The sequence below is a fragment of the Vombatus ursinus genome, unplaced genomic scaffold (genome assembly GCF_900497805.2).
Source record: "Vombatus ursinus unplaced genomic scaffold, bare-nosed wombat genome assembly UNPS02014807.1, whole genome shotgun sequence".
In the NCBI taxonomy this organism is placed as follows: Eukaryota; Metazoa; Chordata; class Mammalia; order Diprotodontia; family Vombatidae; genus Vombatus; species Vombatus ursinus.
In genome coordinates, this window is record NW_020954585.1 from 41,395,476 (window position 1) to 41,415,878 (window position 20,403).

General features: G+C 35.7%; 1 protein-coding gene across 1 annotated transcript in view; it reads left to right on the forward strand.

Annotated features, from left to right (window-relative positions):
• The window catches only part of PCSK5 (proprotein convertase subtilisin/kexin type 5), a 608,686-nt gene that overhangs the window by 246,012 nt on the left and 342,271 nt on the right, over positions 1 to 20,403 (forward strand). The gene's annotated exons all lie outside the window — the stretch shown is intronic.

Here is a 20,403-nt window from a genome sequence, read left to right on the forward strand (position 1 = left end):
ACTCTAATGAAAGTTTTTGATTATACCTTCAATGACATTTTCCTAAATACTCTTCTATCTTGCTTACCCCCTCTAGCTCTCTTATACATGAGTATGTCACCTTAATATTCCTTACTATCTGCCTCTTTTCATTTAATCTTTTTTTTTTAGTTAGAGATATTCATTCAGAGCTATATTCTGTTTGTGAGTCTCATCCTACCAAGTATAGGAGGTCTGATTTGTCTCCTTGTTATAAGATCTTTTGGTCATCTTGTTTATTAATATACTTTGTACATCTGTTTATGGACATCATAGCCCATGGGTTTTATTCCTGGATTTATTTATTTATTTATTATTTATTTATGGGATTTTTTCATCTCCTTGAACTTCTGAGTGTTTCTAGTATTATGAAATAGAAGAATTTTGTGAGAAATTAAAGAATATACTGTAGGAAATGTCATTTTATACATGCATACATGTATTTACATATATACATACTATATATATGTATATATATATATATTGCAAGAAGTGATTGGCACATTTGTCAAGCATATGGAAAGTAACCTAGAATGTTTAGTAATGTATGGAAAAGATCAGGTGGGGGAGTCATCATGTCACCTTTGTAGAAATCAGGCACATATATGCTGTATATATGTCTTGCCAAAAGGAGTTAGGTACCTGAAAATGCAAAGGAACTTAAGAATCATTCTGAGCCAAATCAATTACATACCAATGCATATGAAAAAAATTTCCTTGATGGTTAAATAATATAGTTAGTAATAGGTTAAAATATGACTTGCCATCAGTTCAGGGCATTGAATATCAAAAACAAAAGATTAAAATCATTATATCATGTGGAGATAGAATCAGAAGGAAAATAGAAGCACCAGTTTAATGAACTGTTTGGGGAAAAATGTTCTGAGTACAAAAAGAAAAAGTGGAATAGGCAGGTTTGGAGTATTCTTTATATAATTAGATCAGCAAAAGTTACAATGTATGCAAAGCACATTGTAATTATAAAGTGCTCTGCAAAGTCAGCAATTATTATTATTATTAATCAATAGGGCAAAAATAAGCACTTTATAAAAGACATAAAAATAAGGAATACTTTAAGGATCTGTGATTTCCTTGTGTATTCATGGTAAAGTAGAAAAAGGACTGACTACAGTCAGGGAACTGGATTCAGATCCTGCCTGGGATGTTTATGAACTATGTGATCTTAGGCAAATCATTTAAACTACCTGTATCTCAGTTTCTTCATTTGTCAAATGAAGAGGTTAGACTAGGGGTAGGGAACCTGTGGATAACAAATTCACAGAACAAACTGTGAACTTTGGATTAAGTCATAGGGCCACACCTGAGAACCTAGAGGACCACATGTTAGACCACCCCTGTTAGACTCTTTGGCCTTTGAGATCCCTTCTAACCCAGGATCTATAAATCAATGTCATAGAATCATAGATGAGGAGCTAGAAGGGAGTTCAGAGACCATCTCGTCCATCCCACTACTTTTACCAACTATCCCTCCTCTAAAAGAGGTTGTAAGTATCTAGAAGCTGGTCTTTGTGAGTTGTGTCAGCCCCCTGCCTTCCCCCCCACCAAAAAAACAAAAACAAAAACAAAACACACTAACCTTCCAGTGATTAGTGTCTCTGAACTTGCATATATTGATGCTCAAATGAAAGACAGTTTGTCACGAGTATCATGCTAGAAGCCTCTAATTGTGCTTTAGTGGAGGATAATTAAGGAATAAATCATGAAAATTAAGCAAGAAGGACCTTGGGAAAGCTTCAAGTAGAAGTGATGAAGAATATGGAACCTGTCCAAAGATGTTTAGTAGGGGATTTAAAGGAGACTATAAGAACTATAGGAGGGAGCAAAAAAAAAAAAAAAAAGTAGTGCTAAAGAAGGAGATAAAGACCAGAGTAAACAACATAGAATTTAAATCAAGTATCCCAGTGACACTGAAAGATGAAAGTAGAAGAATGACACAAATCTGTATGACAGAGTTCTACATACAATTCTATAATGATTTCTAATCTACAACATGGTCCAATGAGACAGCCCATACATATAAAGTACTTCGTAAACCTCAAAGCATTATAAAATGTAAATTATTTTTGTTAGTATCTAAAGTGGCCATATTCAACCATGAATAAATTTGGAATTGGTACCAGAGATAATCTGGAAATGATTTCTTCAAGAAATCACTGTTTATCCTCAGGATGACATGGCAAGGAGAAAGGTTCGTTTTTTTTTTTTGTTTTTGTTTTTTGTTTATTTTTAAACACAACAACTGTGTAATTGAAAAAGTTTATCAAGGATTATTCCATGAACGCTGTGAGATACACAAAATATCCTGGTCCATAGCCATAATACCGTGTGACAGGAAATACACAAGTCGATAAAGTAAAAAAGATTTTTTTTAAAAAATATTCTTTCCTTCACTAGCTATATAGTAAGATCCCATTCTCTCCAAAGCACCAAACTAGGTTCTGGGGTGAAGTAAAACACAGATCTTGCTCTCAAGGATCTTATAATCTAATATTGGGGAGAAATGTGTAAGCAAATAGCCCTGATAAAAGGGAGAGTTTATTGTTGCTGTTCAGTGGAGTCTTACTCTTTGTGACCCCATTTAGGGTTTTCTTGGCAGAGATACTGGAGTGATTTGTCATTTCCTTCTCCAACTCATTTTATAGAGGAGGAAACTGAGGCAAACAGTGTTAAGTGACTTGCCCAGGGTCTTACAGTTAATATGGGTCTGAGGCTAGATTGGAACTCATGAAGAGGAGTCTTCCTGACACCAGGCCCAGCACTCTATCCATCATGCCACCTAACAGCTCTAACGAAGGGAGTGTTAGCTAAGTGCAAAGACATAGAGGCAAAGTGATATAAGAAAGTAGAAATATGCAAAAAGAAAGATCACCGTCACCCAAGGGGCCAAGCCCACCATCAGGGAAGGCTTTCAGGAAGAGATGGCACATATATTGGGCCACAGAGGCAAGGTCTAAAATAGAAAGGGATTTAGAAGAGAGTGAGGTTTGAAATTAAGAGGCAAGTGATGACATGAGCAAAAGTTCAAAGAGAGTGAGATGTTAAAATAGAGGATAGAAAATAGTCCAGTTTACCTGGAACTGTGACCTGTCTGTGATGAGAGGTTGTATGCTTGTAAGTAAGCTTTGAACCAACTTGTAGAGGGCCTTGAATGCCAGGATTGAGAGTTTGTAATAATAATAATAACAATGATAAGAAAAGCTAGCATGTAGTACTTCAGAAATATTATCTTATTCTATATAGCACTTTTGTAGTAACAAAGAACTAGAAAAAATAATAATAGCAAACATATACATAGTGCTTTAAAATTTGCAAACAGCCTTACAAATATTACCTCATTTTGTCCTCACAACAGCCCTAGGAGGTAGGTACTATTATTGTTCCCATTTTATAGAAGAAATTGAGGGAAAAAAGGTTAAATGATTTGTCCAGGGCCACACTGCTAGTAAGTGAAGATGGATTTGAACTCAGGTCTTCCTGACTCCACGTCCAGCATTCTATCCACTATGCCACATAACTGCCTATCTATACTTGATTTGGTAGGTAAAGAGGAGCCATGGAATTTTGGAATCGACTAGTTATGTGGTTAGAGAGTAGTCTATTATTAGGAAGATTAGTTGAGCAAGCAATTGGAGGAATGGGCTGGAGAGTAGATTGGTTAATATTAGGAAGACCAGTTAGGAAAGGCAATCTTAAAAAAACAACAACAAACAGCCTAGGCGAGAGGGCTTGAGTAAGGGAGGTTGCAGTGTGTCTGTAAAGGAGGCATGAGAGGCAGTAGCTGTTTCCTTCGAAGAAACTAGATTCAAAAGTTCTTCAGAATTATTGGGCAATTAATCACCATTCTCTCCCAACTGTACTAATACTATATCAGGATTATACTAAAGTACATCAAGAAAGACATCCTGGCAGGAAATAAGCATGTTTCTGCTCCCCGTATGCAACTGTCGACCATATCCCTTCCTTTTGCTGACTATCAGAAAAAATGCAGAGACTATTGAATTCCAATCTATGTCCTATTTGTTCTCTACAAGAAATTATTCAATGTAGAAAAATGCAATACTACCCTCAATACTTTTAAAAAGAATTGATCAAATGTATATAGATATGAGATTAATATAGCATATTTAAAAATTTTTATTGATATAGTTTACCTTTACAGGGCCTTCATTTTCCAATATATTCCTCCATCCTCTCCCTGAAAGCCAAAACACATCACAGAGAGTTTGAAGAAAAAAATTGTTCAGCAAAACTGACCAAGAAATCAACTAAACCTGCATTATACGCAGATTGTGCAGTCATAATCCCCCACCTCTGCAAAGAAAGGAGAAAGACACATTTTCATATTTCTTCTTTGGCAGCAAGCTAGGTCATTATAATTTCACAGCATTTCATTTTTTGTTATTCCTTCTATTTAATATAGCATAATTATATAACTGAAATATACCTAATAGTCCATATTACAATGGACATAGAAACCATACTCCATATTCTGTTCTCCTCTGTGGCCCCCAGCATGCCCAGGATTGTATTACATTTGCAAGCCAAACTTGAGGACTAGAAAGCAAAATGCAATAATTGAAGTTGCTGTCACATAATGGACTACAGATGAATTTGTAAATAATAGAATGGATTAGTCATGGATATTGTCCTGAAGCATCTATAGAAATTAATGTGAAAGTGGTTAAAGCAAGAGTTCTTAATATAGGGTTTTTTAAGTTTACTATTTTAATAACTATTTCAACATAGTCTATTTCATTTATAATGCCATGTATTTCATTTTATACATTTAGAAACATTATCCTGAAAAGTGGTGCATGATGCACACCAAAAAAAGTTAAGAAGTCTGGGAGCTAGGAAATGGAAAAAAATATGTCACCTTGCTTATAAAATTAAGAAGATCTTTTAAGAAAGAGATAAAAGACAGGTTTCATAACATCAAGAAATTGTTGAAAATATAAGAATATTTTGACTTCATTATTTTCTGTATTTATTGTCATTTATTTTGTCATTATTTGTCATTTATTGTCAATGATATATGGATCAGAATGTTGGTCTGTAATACCTATTCAAGAATAGACAATGAGTGTCTAATTCAATAAGCTCTTATACTGTGTAAGATAGTTACTGCCCTCAGGGAATTTTCATTCTACTCTTGCACAAAAAGCAATGAAGTTACATATATGCAAAGTTTGGGGGTTTTGTTTTGTGTGTGTGTTTGTGTTTTGCAACTTTATCAATGTAAGAAAACTTCTCCACCATTGTAGACAGGTAGCTTACCTTCGATTATAATTTTACAATGCTATTTGTAGCACTAAGAGGTTAAGTTACTTGCCACTCTTCACACAACTTGTATATTCCAGAGAGCCTACTTGAATTGGACCACAAGAGCTAATTGTTATATTTTCATTGCGAGGATTTATAACTCACATTACAAATCAGGCTTATGTTTTGTTGTGTTGTCCAGACCAGAAGTTGCCAAATATGGCCTTAAGGGCCAAATATGTCCCCAAAATGTAAAAATTATTCTTAGTTCATGGGCAGAACAAAAATATGTGGTGGGTCCACAAAAATAGGCAGCAATCTGGACTTGGTCCTTGGACCATAAATTTGCTGACCTAATTACCTGGTCTAGACTGAAGGAGAAAATGTAATAATGCAGATTAAATTTAAAATGGTGTTTGTTGTATATAAAATTTTTTGAGGGAAGAGATGGTTGTTAAATATTTACCAACATAACCCTGACTTGAATATATATATATATATCTTCCTATCTTTATAGTCAATCTTTCCTACCCACTATGGTACTGTAATTCTTATACAAAGTTTTGCTTTTTAAAAATACATCAAATAAAGAAATGTTCAATGCTTATTGATACTAAAGATATATAACAATTTATCGGTTTTCAACAAACCACAGTTCATTAGATTCAGAACAAAGATGAAGAGGTAAAACTGTTTATATAAACAACAGATCATCTATATGCCTGACTGAATAGATGCTGGAGTGTACAACTGATGAACTTAAATGTGGTAGAGAATTTGTGTGTTGATTTCCTCATTAGAGTGTAAGCTGCTGGAGGGCAGGGACCATTTTTTTTTTACTTTTTTGTATGCCCAACACTTAGCACAGTGCCTGTCACAGAGCAAGCAGTTCAATAAATAGATCAACAGATGAATGAATAAATAAATAAACATGAATGAATAAGTAAATAAATAAATAAATACTTGTTGACTGACTGAAGGAGCAGCAAATAAAAGCAGGACAACTATGCTTGAGCTAAAGAAGAGTGTGATATGGAGTTGCCTTTGTGGCTGGATGGAGAAAGATAAATGGGATAAAGATAATCCATTCTCTTCTCATGTAACCTTGGGCAAACTACTTCACCACCTTGTTCCTTCTGACTCGGTCCCTCAATAAATCAAGAGATAGGTTCAGCCAAGGAAAATGTGGATATTAAAGAAAATAATAATTCAGCAAAACTGACCATGTGGCCAGATCCCAAGGGCCTGAAAGAAAGTAGAAAGTAGTGATTAAGAAAATCAGTGCTCCAAGGAATCTCATAAATCCATCTTGTTTTTATTATTTATAATTTGATGTTCATGTAGATTGGTATCTAGAGTCAAACTGAGTGAAGTCATTCCAAGCCAACTCTTGAATTCCCTCTCTCATTTAAAAAAAAAACAGTAATATTGAGGGTACACAGGGAAGGGAGTGGCGTTGATATCCATAAACACATAGGCTGATGAAAATTAAATGTTAAGTAAGCATTTAAATTTTCTTTTGTAGTTTTTACTTTTCTTAAATCCCTTGGGCTATTTAAGTTGTCAGTGCTGAGTGACTTCTTCAGAAAATCACTGTATATTCTTAGGATTTCAAATGAGAAAGAGCTACCTGGCAAAGAAAGAAATCAATCATTCAGTAAGTACTTATTAAGCAGCTACCAAGTGCCAGGCCCTGTACTAGGCACTGGGGATAACATTGCAATATATGAAGCAATTCTTACTCCAAAAAAAGCTTGCATTCTAGTGGAAGACAGCAAGGACTTAGACATATATAAGTATATACAGAATACATAAAAAAAGATCAGATAAGTTCAAGTTAGTGAAATACAAGGTAGTTTCAGAGGGACAGCAGTAGCAATTGAGGAAGTCAGGAAAGGCTTCATGGAGAAGATTAAGCTTGAGTTGTGTCTTGAAGAAAGAAAGGGATTCTGTGACATAGGGGTAAGAAAGGAGTACTTCCCAAACACTGGGGACAACCATTGCAAAGTCAGGGAGACAGGAGCTGGAGTGCAATAACCGTAATGAATAACAAGGAGATTTATAATAAAACATCGTGCCATCTAATTTCCTTTTGGTTTTAGTATTTCATTTCTTATATTTCCTCAATACCCAATGACCACTGACATAGGCACACACAAGGACTTCTAGCATAGGCACACACAAGAGATTAGTCAAGGGCTCAAAAGATATTGCCAAAACACAAATGCTGCTAGTTCTGGGATGGAATTATCACTGTCCGGCCCTTTAGAGAGTTCTGTGTCTAAGGCATCAAGCAGTTCATAATACAGTCCAGTACAATAGACTTTCTTCACAGATACATACACACCAGAAGAAGCCAGACATAGGCAGGAGAAGTCAATCAGATAGTCAGACTCCTCAAAGTGCCACTGCCTCGAATCTGGAATAGTTCAAATCCATCATCAAATACTTAACTCTTTGTGTGACCCTGGGTAAGTCACTTAACCTCTGTCTGCCTTAGTTTCCAAAACTGTAAAATGGGGATAATAATAGCACCCACTTCATAAAGTTGTTGTGAAGACTAAATATGATTATATTTACAGTACCCAGCACATAGTAGATGCTTAATAAATTCTTGTTTTCTACATAGATAGATACAAATTAGATAGATATAGATACACACACATAAAAAAAATCATCTTCATTTCCTACTACATCCTCCTATTCTTCCCTAACCAGACAGTTTCCCATTATAATCAAGAATAAAAAAGAAATGAAACTCAAGGCAATTAAGTAAAAACCAACTCATAAATCAAACAAGTTTAATATTATATGCAGTGTTCCACATAAATAGCCCTCCGTCTCTGAAAAGGAAAGAGATGCTTTATCATATCTCTTCTTAAGAACCAAATTTGTTCATTATAATTAGCCAGCATTTAATTTTCATTTTTTGGTCATTTTCATAATTGTAGTAATTGAACACATTGATTTCCCAGTTCTTCTTACTTCACTTTCTGTTAGTTCATTCAAATCTTCTATTTCTCTGTATTGTAATGATATATACCATTTTTATAATGCAGTAATAGTTCATTAATTTCACGTGCACAATTTTATTAACTATTCCCCAATCAAAAGATACCTATTTTATTTATAGGAAGCCAGGTGACTCAACACTAGACACAGAGTCAGAAAGACATGAACTCAAATCTGGCCCCAGACATTTATTGGCAGTGTGACCCTGGGAAAGTCACTTAACCTCTGTTTGGTTCAGTTTTCTCATCTATAAAATGGAGATAATAATAGCCTCCCAGGGTTGTTGTATGGATCAAATGAGATAATATTTGCAAAGTGCCCTGCTAACTTTAAAGCACTTATATAGTGCTTTCTCTTTTCTATTTCTATAGAAATAGAAAAAATTTCTATTATTCTATTTCTACTTCTATATTGTTTCTAGTTCATTAATACTATAAAAATGCTATAAATATTTTTGAGGTATTTGGGACCTCCTTGGTAGACATATGACTAGTAATGGGATGTCTTGCCCAAAGGGTATGGATATTCCATCACTTTTATGCCATGATTCCAAATGGCTTTCCAGAATGATTGGACCACTTCACAGCTCCACGCAGTCCACCATCGACCATTCTTGTCCTTTGTTATCTTTGCCAGTTTGCTGGATGAAAGGTAAAACCTCAGAGTCAGTTGGAGCTGTGTTCTTCTTCTTGTTGATAATAAGGAGCAGTCTTTTAAAAATTTTCTTTTAAAAATTATTTTTTATTCCTATCCTTTGACCACTTATTTGTTAGGGAAGTTGCCTGTCTTACTCTCCTTGCCATCAATACATCAATACATTCCACTTAATAGTTACAGTATAAGAGGAAGAATTGTGAATACGTACCAAGTAGCCTGGGCTATTTCTGCTCGTACAAGGTATCTACAAGCATCCTAAATACAGGAGGGGCCGATGTACTTATAGGGCCTATTGGCAACATGATTCTCCCATTCCCACCAGCTCAAATCTTTGTGACCAACTCCACTGTTTTCAAGTAGAAATAACCTACCTAAAACAGGATCCACTAGCAAGAACAATTACTATCCACTTGAACAAAGACACTCTCATATCTGGGAGGATGAAAATCTCAAAAAACACTTCAAGTGGCAATAATGCCTTATTTTCACATTTAATGCCTTCCTGCTCCTTAAGAACCCAACTGCCCTCCCTTCCTATTTGTTGCAACTTGCTTGTTGTTTGAACCTTAATGAGACTGTCAGTCACTAACTGACACATCAGTGAGGTTCAGCTATAGCAGCAAAATTCCAGTGTTTGTTTCCAAGTTCCAATATTCTATAACAGGGGGCTTTATTTTAAAAAGAAGTCAAGGCATGATGGAAATCAAAGAGATAAAAGAGATCTAGTCTGGACAAAATTCTATGTAAAAAACTTTTTTACAAATTAATGGTTTTTGGGGGCAACTAGGTGGAGCAGTGGATAGACCTCTGGACTTGGAGTCAGGAGGATGTGAGTTCAAATCCAGTCTCAGACACATGACACTTACTAGCTGTGTGACCCTGGGTAAGTCACTTAACCCCAATTGCCTCACCAAAAAAAAAGCAAATTAATGGTTTTTTGGTTATCTTTATAGATATCGAAATAAAGAGAAATCTTTAATCTCCAGATTAAAGAGGCTTCCCTTTTTACTACAATTTTTTTTCTTGTCTCTAATCTGAATCTATTTAATAAAGTAGAAACTCATTAAAAAATTTCACCGTTGTTAGAAGGACAGCTGGTGAGGATCCCCTATATAATTCATACACAAAAAGATTGGTAGGCAAAGAATTATCTGCCAGTTATCTTGTCTTTAGGAAAAGATACAAATATTTTAGAGAAGACAAATATTAGAGTATCGTTTTCTCATTCCAATGCCTCATTTTTGCATGGAAGTGACCTTCAAAGACTTATACCAGTGGAGAGTGAACTATGGTAGGATCTACTAAGTTGGAAAGGCTTGGAGTATGCTCCAGGTGATAAACTGTGTTTCTTGTCCAAAGACCGGCTGAGAAAGCCTGGAGAAGTTCATCACCAGTAGACTGGTCAGGGCTTGATGGATTCTTTCTCCATGGAACCCACAAAGCCCCGAAGGATCACTCTCCACTGCATGTTCTGTCCCTTGGGTTATTTTTAGGTGGACATTTTGGAATCATCCCTTCTGCTGACCAAGGAGTGCCAGGGAATGCCAAGCTGAACTTGTAAGAGTAAGGCAAAGGAGTTGGAATAGTGAGGTTGAAAGTCAAAGTTTTTGGCTCTTTGCCTCCCTGTCAGCACTGTGGCCTTTATCCTATTCCCACTCCTCCCCTTATGCCTGGTGATCTGGATGGAAGCCAAGACATTTGAAGGACATTAATGATCAAATGTTGGGCTACTGAGTCTCTTGTGAGAACTCTGCTTGGTGCCTCCCCTCCCATCATCACTGTCCCTTTTCATCTTTTTTGCTTCACCAGCTTCGACTGCTGAGTATATATTTGGAGTGTTTGCCGGAAGCAAGTAGTGTCTCTATAATCACACATTGTCTCTTTTACACATGCACACACATACACACATCTCTCCACTCCAAAAATCAAAGGCATATGTTCACCAGGAGGGATGAGAAGGGAGAGATGAATGGGCTTGCATAATAAAAGTATCAGTAATAGGTATAATGACATTAACCAAGTCCACTAGGGAGGCATGTATTTGGATCTGCTAAGTTGGAATCCTGGGGGAGGATTGGTACCAGTTAGCCTGTTAACAAATGACAGGTTGCTGTTAAATTAGTTTGGCAGTATTGTGAAAGTTGGAAACAATTTATGAGTAGGCATAAAGAGGAAAGGAGGCCTTTAAAAAGCTGGTCCTACCTAACCTAAATTGATTTTAACTGGGATCTGTTCAAAATTCCCTCCCTTGGTATATATCTGCAACCTGGTGTTGCTGAATACCCAAATCACGAAAGCAAGATTGCTGTATAAATACAGATATCTGCATTTTTATGGGAAACAGTATACAAACATTCTGCTTTTTTTTCAGGGAGAGATTTCAGCTATATATCCACATATGACTTCTAATTATTTAAAAATAAATTAATAAAAGCTATGTTTTAATAAGAATTGAGAATAATGACTCATAATAATAAAGACCCACCCATAATATAATGAATAAAGAGGAAACAGGAAAAGTTGGGTTCAAATCCCATCTCTGACAATGACTGTGTTTCCAAAGTAAATCATCTAACCCAAGGGTGGGGAATCTGTGGCCTCAAGATCACATGTAGCCCTCTAGATCCTCAAGCGCAGAACTTTGACTGAGGAGGGCCACACTTAAGGACCTAGAGGGCCACATGTAGTCTTGAGACCACAGGTCCCCCACTCCTGAACCTATCAGTGCTCTATACAATTCTTTTTATAATTTAATTTAATTTTTTGTTACATTACAAGTTTTGAACTGTCTCCCTCCCTTGCCACCCATACTAGAGAAGGCCACCATTTGACACAGATGTAGATAGATAGATATAGATCTATGTCTCTATATCTATGTATATATGCATATCAGATACACATAATATCTATGTATATGGAGATATAAATCTATCTGTGTCATATATAAAATATATATGTAAAACCATACTATGCATATTTCTATTGATCATTTCTTTCTCTGGAGGTGAGTAGCATCTTCCTTCATAAGTCATTTGTAGTTGATTTGAGTATTTATAATACTCAGAATAACTTACTCATTCACAGTTATTCTTCAAACAATATTGTTGTTACTGTATATAATGTTCTCTTAGTTCTGCTCATTTCAATCTTGAAAATTATAAGTTACCAAGAAGGCCAGCTTGCTGTGGTAGAGTTTCATTATCTGGGAGTTTCCTATAGCAGTGAAATTGAAGGGCCAGCCCCTTTCACCTTTCTGTAGGTTTACAAAGTACTTTTCATTAAAATGAATTTTTTTTCTCACCACAGCCCTCTGAAGTGGTTACTGTACATATTATTATCTCCTGTCTTCCAGGTAAAGAAACTGAAGTTCAGAGAATCCATTTCACTTGCACAAGGTCACACAACTGAATCCAGTCCTTTGACTTCATACCATCTTTTGTAGTCCATTCATTTTCTTCCTGCTTGGAACATTTTGATTATTTAAACTGACAAGATTCATGCCTTATCCTTGAAATTACAGTTAGGACAATGATCAATAGCAAACAACCTCCTTTTAGATGGAATGGTTTTTAACAAAAATGAGAGAAAATGGCCTTCATAGGGGATACGGGTACAAACTGAAGATTTGCTCCTAATAATCACCAATGACCTAAAAAATGGTGATTTGCCCTTAAATTAGCTGTGTTGGTCCATCTGACTGGTTGGGACATAAAAATTTAGAGCTGTTCATTTTAGATCCTTGGTGGAAAAATGCATTGCTTTACTTCCAACTCAAGTCCGTTTCCCAACTTTGAAATCTTAAGGCAATTATTTTCAGTGCTACTCATTTCAAAAAGAATAGGTAAAATATACATATGTGTATGTATACACACATATATGGATAGATATTATCTATAATACATCTATACTTATATATAATAGATAATGGAGATCATTAAGTAGATAAATGAATGGATGAATGGATAGATAACAAATGGATAAATTGATAGAGAGTTGAATATTTAGCCAAATGGATGGATAGATAGATAGTGAAACTGTGATTTCATTGTCGATGGAATTCTCAGGTGAGGGAACTATTACTGCATTATAAAAATGGTGTATATCATTTACAATACAGAGAAATAGAAGATTTTAATGAACTAATGGAAAGTGAAGTAAGAGGAACTGGGAAATCAATGTGTTCAATGACTACAATTATGAAACACATATATTCTTATATATAATAGATGCTTGTTTTCTACATAGATAGATACAGATTAGATAGATATAGATACACACACACACAAAAAAAAATCATCTTCATTTCCTACTACATCCTCCTAGTCTTCCCTAACCAGACAGCTTTCCATTATAATAAAGAATAAAAAAGAAAGGAAACTAAAGGCAATTAAGTAAAAAAACCAACTCATAAATCAAACAAGTTTAATATTATATGCAGTGTTCCACATCCATAGCCCTCCATCTCTGAAAAAGAAAGAGATACATTATCATATCTCTTCTTAAGAACCAAACTTGTTCATTATAATTAGCCAGCATTTAATTTTCTTTTTTTTGTGTGTTATCATGAACTCCCTTGACCAATAAAATTCAGCATATTCTTTGCAACAAGAGTTGCCTAAAATACTGAGAAGTTCAGTAACTTTAACTTGCCAGGGTCATACACTTAGTATGTGTCCGATGTGAGACTTGAACCCAGGTCTTCCTGGCTTTAAGCCTATCCCTTTATTTACTACTTCAAGCTCACTATCTCTCTGTCTCTCTGTCTCTGTCTCTCTCTCTCTCTCTCTGTCTCTGTTTCTGTCTCTCTCTCCTCCTCCCTCTCCTATATTTATATATACATTTATATTATCTATCTATCTAGATATAACACATGTTTTTGATAGCTGAACATGCATGAGGAAAGTAATGGTTTACGTGAGATTACCTGTTTTGTTTTTTTGGATATTTTTTTGGGGGGAGGGCTGGTTGCTTTAAAACTTTTAGGAAACCATTTTTAGGCATGGTATTGTAGTGAGAAGAACAACGAACCTAAGTCATGAACCTCAGGTTCATATCCCAGATTTGACACTTATTAATTTTGTGATATTGTACCAACTGTTGAATCTTTCTGAGATTGTTTCTTCAATGGATATTATGGATTATAGTGCTTGCCTTACCCTAAAGGACTGTTGTGAGGAAAGTACTTTCCAAAATTTCAAATATTATATAAGATCATTAAAGCAAGAAGGGATTTTAGTCATCACTGAGTACAATACCTTCTTTTATAGATGAGGACACTGAAGTCCCCAAAGGTTAATGGTGGCTTGATGGCATAATGGATAGAGGACTGGAGCTATTTTTAAAGAAAGGAAAAAGAAATCCTGAGTTCAGATTTGGCCTCAGTCATTTACTGAGTGAATCACTTGTGCTATAAAAGCCTTAGTTTCCTCATCTGTAAATTGAGGATAATAATAACATCTACTTCTCAGGGTTGTTAGGGGGATAAAATTTTACACTATTTGTATTTTGCAAACCTTAAAGCACTATATAAATGCTCCCTTTTATTAGTTACTGTTAATTGACTTGTCCAGGAATAGACTGCTAATGTGTCCAAAACAGAATTCAAACCCAGGTCCTTCTGATTCCAAATCCAGAATTCAGTACTTCTCTAACCTGCCTCTCCAGTAAATGTGAAGAGTACAGCTTTGCCTGGAGTTAGAAAGACTTGCCTTCCTGAGTTCAAACCTGGCCTCAGATACTTACTAGCTGTGTGACCCTGGGCAAGTCGTTTCACCCTGTTTGCCTCAGTTTCCTCATCTGTCAAATGCGCTGGAGGAGGAAATGGCAAACCACTCCAGTATCTCTGCCAAATCTCCAAATGGGGTCACGAAGAGTCAAACATGACTGAAGTAACTGAAGAACAACAAAGTATTAGATAAATGTCAGCTATTATCTTCATCATTCCTGTCTTCCTTGTCATCTTATTTTCATCTTTTTTGATGAGTTTCAGATGGAAATAGTCCTGAGACAATTCACTCTCCTGCTATTATTCTTTCATATCTAACATTGTACCAACTATTGTACAGGTAACTAAAATGACTGCTGAATGTACTTTTTTTTTTAAAGTATTGTATATAAGTTCATTTTCTCAATACTCCCTAAGAACATCCTTGGTACTGCTCCAGTAGCAGATAGAAAAATGGGGACAATAAGCAGCGTAGACTCCTCCAACAGGATTCCAATTTCCTCTGCTGGGTCTCTATTTTTTTTAGAGCTTTTTGTTCCATTTAGTTTGGAGATAATGAGTATCGGGTATGGTGACATCTATTGAAAACATTGTTATTAAGTTTTTATTGATCAATTTTATGTCTAGGTGATTGTGAGCGACAGTTCAGTCTTAAGGGTAATGGTCCAGTTTCTGTACACTATAGCCATTGAGCTCTTAAGTTCATTTTAAAGTGTGCCTGTTTGTAGTATGGGAATTTGTCTTTGATCAGTCAGTCCATGAATGAAAATGAGTTTCTGAAATAATAATCATTGTTATTATTATCATTATGATTATTGCATTTGAGGGGATAAAATAAAATTTACATGACTCTACATCAGTCACATTCATTTTGTTGACTATTACTCTTAATGTAGTGGAAATCTAATGCAATGGTAGAATATTGGAACAGATATTTTCTTCTTTGAGAATAGGGCCAGAAATTTTTGTTTTTGTTTTTTTTGGCTAGGCAAGGGGGTTAAGTGACTTGCCCAGGGTCACACAGCTAGTAAATGTTATGCGTCTGAGGCCGGATTTGAACTCAGGTTCTCCTGACTCCAGGGCTGGTGCTCTATCCACAAGAAGTTTTAACCTATTGATAGTGAGTCATTCTCTCTCATACAAAGTTAACTTCAGAACATTGTGTAAACTTCTACATTATGATTGAATTATTATTCTTTCCTACTTTTCCAAGTACCTTTCAAAACATTCAGAGTGATTTTTATATACCTTTCTGGATAATAAATATTTTGTGCTCTTTTTAAAATAGATTTTGTTGATATTAAATATTTTTAATGCAAGAAGTTTTCCAAATTTTTCCCCATTAAGAACTGAAAGCTTATGACACATTTCTGTGCAATGTCAAGAGAGGTCATGAATGTTAGCACTAAAAATACCCCTGTTACTCACTCTAGCCTACTGAAATTCAAAGAGATTTTTACATCTTCTCACAAACCTGTTGATTATTTGCTCTGTAAATACTCTGTTTTAGTATGTTAAAAGATGCAAGAAATGTTTGGCAGATTGGAAATTGGCTTTTCATCTCAATAGTTGCAGGTTTGCTTGTGATAGATGGATGATTCAGAACAGCTTTGTTGGAACTGTTTATTATTTATTATGGTTATTTAAAGGACCCCCCACTCAAAGTCTATTGTGGTATGGAGGTGACCCTGAGTTCTTGACTCAGAGTAGGGGGTACCTACACTGATAAAATTACAGTTGCTTGTAGACTTGAATTCAACATTTATTAAGTATCTAATGCTCAATGGCATATTTACACAGTGACTGGCACACAGCAGGCATCTAATAAATGCTTATTCCTTCCCTCCCCTGATACGTACAGAGCACTGTGCTAGGGCCTGGGATTTCAACACGAAATAGTCTTGGTCTTTAAAGAGATTAAATTTAACTAGAAGGACATACCTGTATGTGTGTAAGTAAATTCAAAATACGCACAAAGTTATATGAAGAAATTTCAATAAAGACAGAGCATCACACTGAAAGGTATTCAGCAGCAGCAGCTTATGTAGGGCAGGGCACCTCCACTCAACTTTAAACAAAACTAAGCTACATTTAAGGGATAGTAGAGGGCACCAATGGGCAGCTAGGTGGCACAGTGGATAGAGCACTGTGCTGGGAATCAGGAAGACTCATATATAAGAACCATATATGTGTGTGACCCTGGGCAAGTCACTATGTTCCAGGTATTAAGTCTCCTTGCCATGTTTGTAGAAATGGAGTTATTTTCTTTAAAGCATATTCCTTTTTATGAACTCAGTTATAGATCTGAAAGGGACCTTTAGAGAGCATCTTATTGAATCTTCTCATTTTACAGATGAGGAAATTTAATTTATTTGGCATATAAAAAATTTGAAATAGTAAAAAACTAAATTAACATTCACATTCATGTCCAATGTTTCCAAATTCAATGTTCTTTTGATGACATGGCATTGAACCTGATATTTGTTTGTTTATGGGTAAATGGCAGATTTATGCAAGATAAGGGAAAATTCTTACTAGTGAACTTACATTTAAGTCACAACACGAGGTGTTGTGTGTGTGTGTGTGATAACTGTACCACTTTTAATGGTATAATTGACTTTAGTGACCAAATTCCTTAGGCAGCTTTATTATTCAAAGAAAGAAGGGCAGGAGGGGATAATTCACTCCATTATAAGGTTCTTATAAGGCATGTTGTGGGTGTTATAGATTATAGTGGAAGAAGCTACGTACATGGAGGTCATGATTTGACTTCATATAAACTGATCTGTAGAGTTAGGTGGTACAATCGATACCAGGCCTGGAGTCAGAAAGACCTGAGTTCAAATCCAGACTCATCTTCCTGGGTTCAAATATGACCTCAGACACTTACTAGCTGTGTGACCCTGGGCAAGTCACTTAACGCTGTTTGCTTCAGTTTCCTCATCTGTAAAATAAGCTGGAGAAGGAAATGACAAACCACTCCAGTATCTTGCCAAGAAAACCCAGATGGGTTCATAAAGAGTTCGACGTGCCTGAAATGGCTAAACAACAGCAAAACTGATTTAACAAAGAATGAGGAACTTTTACAAAGGGTTATGAAGTAAATAATTGTTCACATATTAGAAGACGTTGGATCATAGATCTAGAGCTGGAAGAGCCCTTAGAGATAATATAAGTCAACCTTTTCATTTTACAGGTAAGGAAACTGAAGCCCAGAGAGTTTAAGTCATTTGTCCAAGGTTACATGAGTTATAAATGGTCAAAATTTGAACTCAGATTCTGTTACTCTTAAATTTTGTGCTCCAAGGGTATGTTTATCCTTTTGTGGCATAGCACACAAAGCATGCAGAAATTAGCCAGAAATTAGCAATTGATAAAATGCAGAAGCATAGCCATGTTTTTATGATATCAACCTTTATTAATTATTCCTTACAGTAGCTTTGTTTTTGTTATTGTTCAGTCGCTTTGGTTATATCTGATTCTTCATGACCCCATTTGGGGTTTTCTTGACAAAGATACTGGAATGGTTTGCCTTTTCCTTCTCCATCTCATTTTACAAATAAGGAAACTGAAGCAAACAGGGTTAAGTGATTTGTCTAGGGTCACACAGCTAGGGAGTGTCTGAGGCCAGATTTAAACTCAGGAAGATGAGTCTTCCTGACTCTAAGCTAGGCACTCTATCCTTGGTGCCACCTATCTGCCCTAGCTTTACCACCTGAGGCTAAATTTGTCACAGAGACCTTCTGAAATTCATTGAATTGTGCTATTCATTTAGGAAGTGGAAGGCAAGAAACACTTTTCTAGGAAGTAAAAAATTTAGGTTATGCCCTCAAACACAGGTAAAGTGACAGTATAGATAATAATACTATGATGTACTATTATAAGGATTAATTAATATATTATTATTTTAATAGCTACCATTTATGCAGTATTTTAAGGTTTACTAACACTTTACATGAGTTATTTCATTTGATTTTCACAATTCTGTGATGTTGGTGCAATTTTTAAGCCCATTTTACTTAAGGGGAAATTGAAAGCTGAAAGTGACGTGTGCAGGGCCGCACAACCACTAAGTTTCTGGGGCAGAATTTGAACTTAGATCTTCTTGACTCCAAGTCTAAAGCTCTATCCACTATGCCATCATAAAAAAAATAGGTACATTTTTTGACTTTATCAGTCTCTAATCTGATGGCAGAAATCCCCCCTATCACATTCCTACAAATAATTGGCATTCCAAATTTGGCTTGAATATTTGAGATAGAGGAACTTGCTTTCTCAACAATCCTGCACTCTGAGTCTTTTGCCTTTCTATCAAGAGATGGGTAAAATGTTTCATCATTATACCTCTAGACTTAAGGTTGGTCATCATCCTGATCAGAGTTCCTAATTCTTTCAAAATTGTTTGTTTTTTTTTTACAATATTATTGTCATTGTATACCTTGTTCTCCTGTTTCTGTTCACTTCACTCCCCATCAGTTTGTACAGATCTTCTCAGGTTTTTTCTGAAACCATCCACTTCATTTTTTTTTAGGCAATTGGGGTTAAGTGACTTGCCCAGGGTCACACAGCTAGTAAGTGTCAAGTGTTTGGTCTGAGCCCGGATTTGAACTCAGGTCCTCCTGATTTCAGAGCCAGTGCTCTATCCACCACTTCATTTCTTACAGTTCAATAGTCCTCCATCACATTTTTATACCATAATTTGATCAGCCATTCCTTCATTTATGCACTTCCATTCAGATTCCAATTCTTTGCTACCTCAAAAAACATGCCAAAGATATCTTTTAATATCCTTAGTTAAAAGTTTTCTTTTTCTTAGGAATAATCCCTTCCTTAACCTACTATCTCTCTAATTTCTCCTTCTCCCCATTTCCCTGATGAGTGAAATATATTTCTATAACCAACTCTGTATGTGTATTCATCCCTCCCTTTGACCAGTTTGTTCAGATAAGAGTAAGGTTCAAGTGTTGGCCACTCCACTTTCAGCCCTTCCTCTTTATTTGCATAGATTTCTATTTGCACACCCCAATTATATGACTTTGTTTCTTGGGCAAAGTTTTGTACTCCTTGAGACAAGCTCAATTCCCTTTTCAATTGTTTCTTCTGTAGTTTTCATTTCTTTTCCAATTTTTTTCCTCTAATGTTCTCATTTCACTTACAAAAAATATACCATTCTTTTTAAGACTTGCTTCATCTCTTCCAGGAATGTTAGTTGAATTTTTGGCTAAGTTGTGTTTTCCTTTGAGGCTTTGCTTATAGATGTCTTGGAGTAATTTTCTTTTGAATTTGTGACTTGAGCATCCCTGTCACCATTAAAACTTTTGATGGTGAGATTTATTCTTTTTTTGTTTGCTCATCCTTCCAGCATACTTTCTGACTTCCAATTTGATGTTAGGACTGGACTCTTCCACACTTCTAGAGGGAAGGTCTGGGCTGTTCCTGTTTCTGTTTTCTTAGGGTATTGAAGATTGGGATTTCAAGGATAGGCTGGAGGTGTACAAGCTTTCAGTGCTCCCAAAGTGATCTGATCTTGGGCAAAAATCTGATCACTTTTTCCATCATATAAGCTCTACAAGTTCCTGATTTGGGTTTAGATCTGAACAGCAGTGGACTGCTCTGTTGGACTCAGCCCATATCAGTCAGCTGGGCAGCTCCATTGGTTCACAGCAACAGAACCATAAGGTTTCCCTTTGGCCATGGATTCCTGTTCT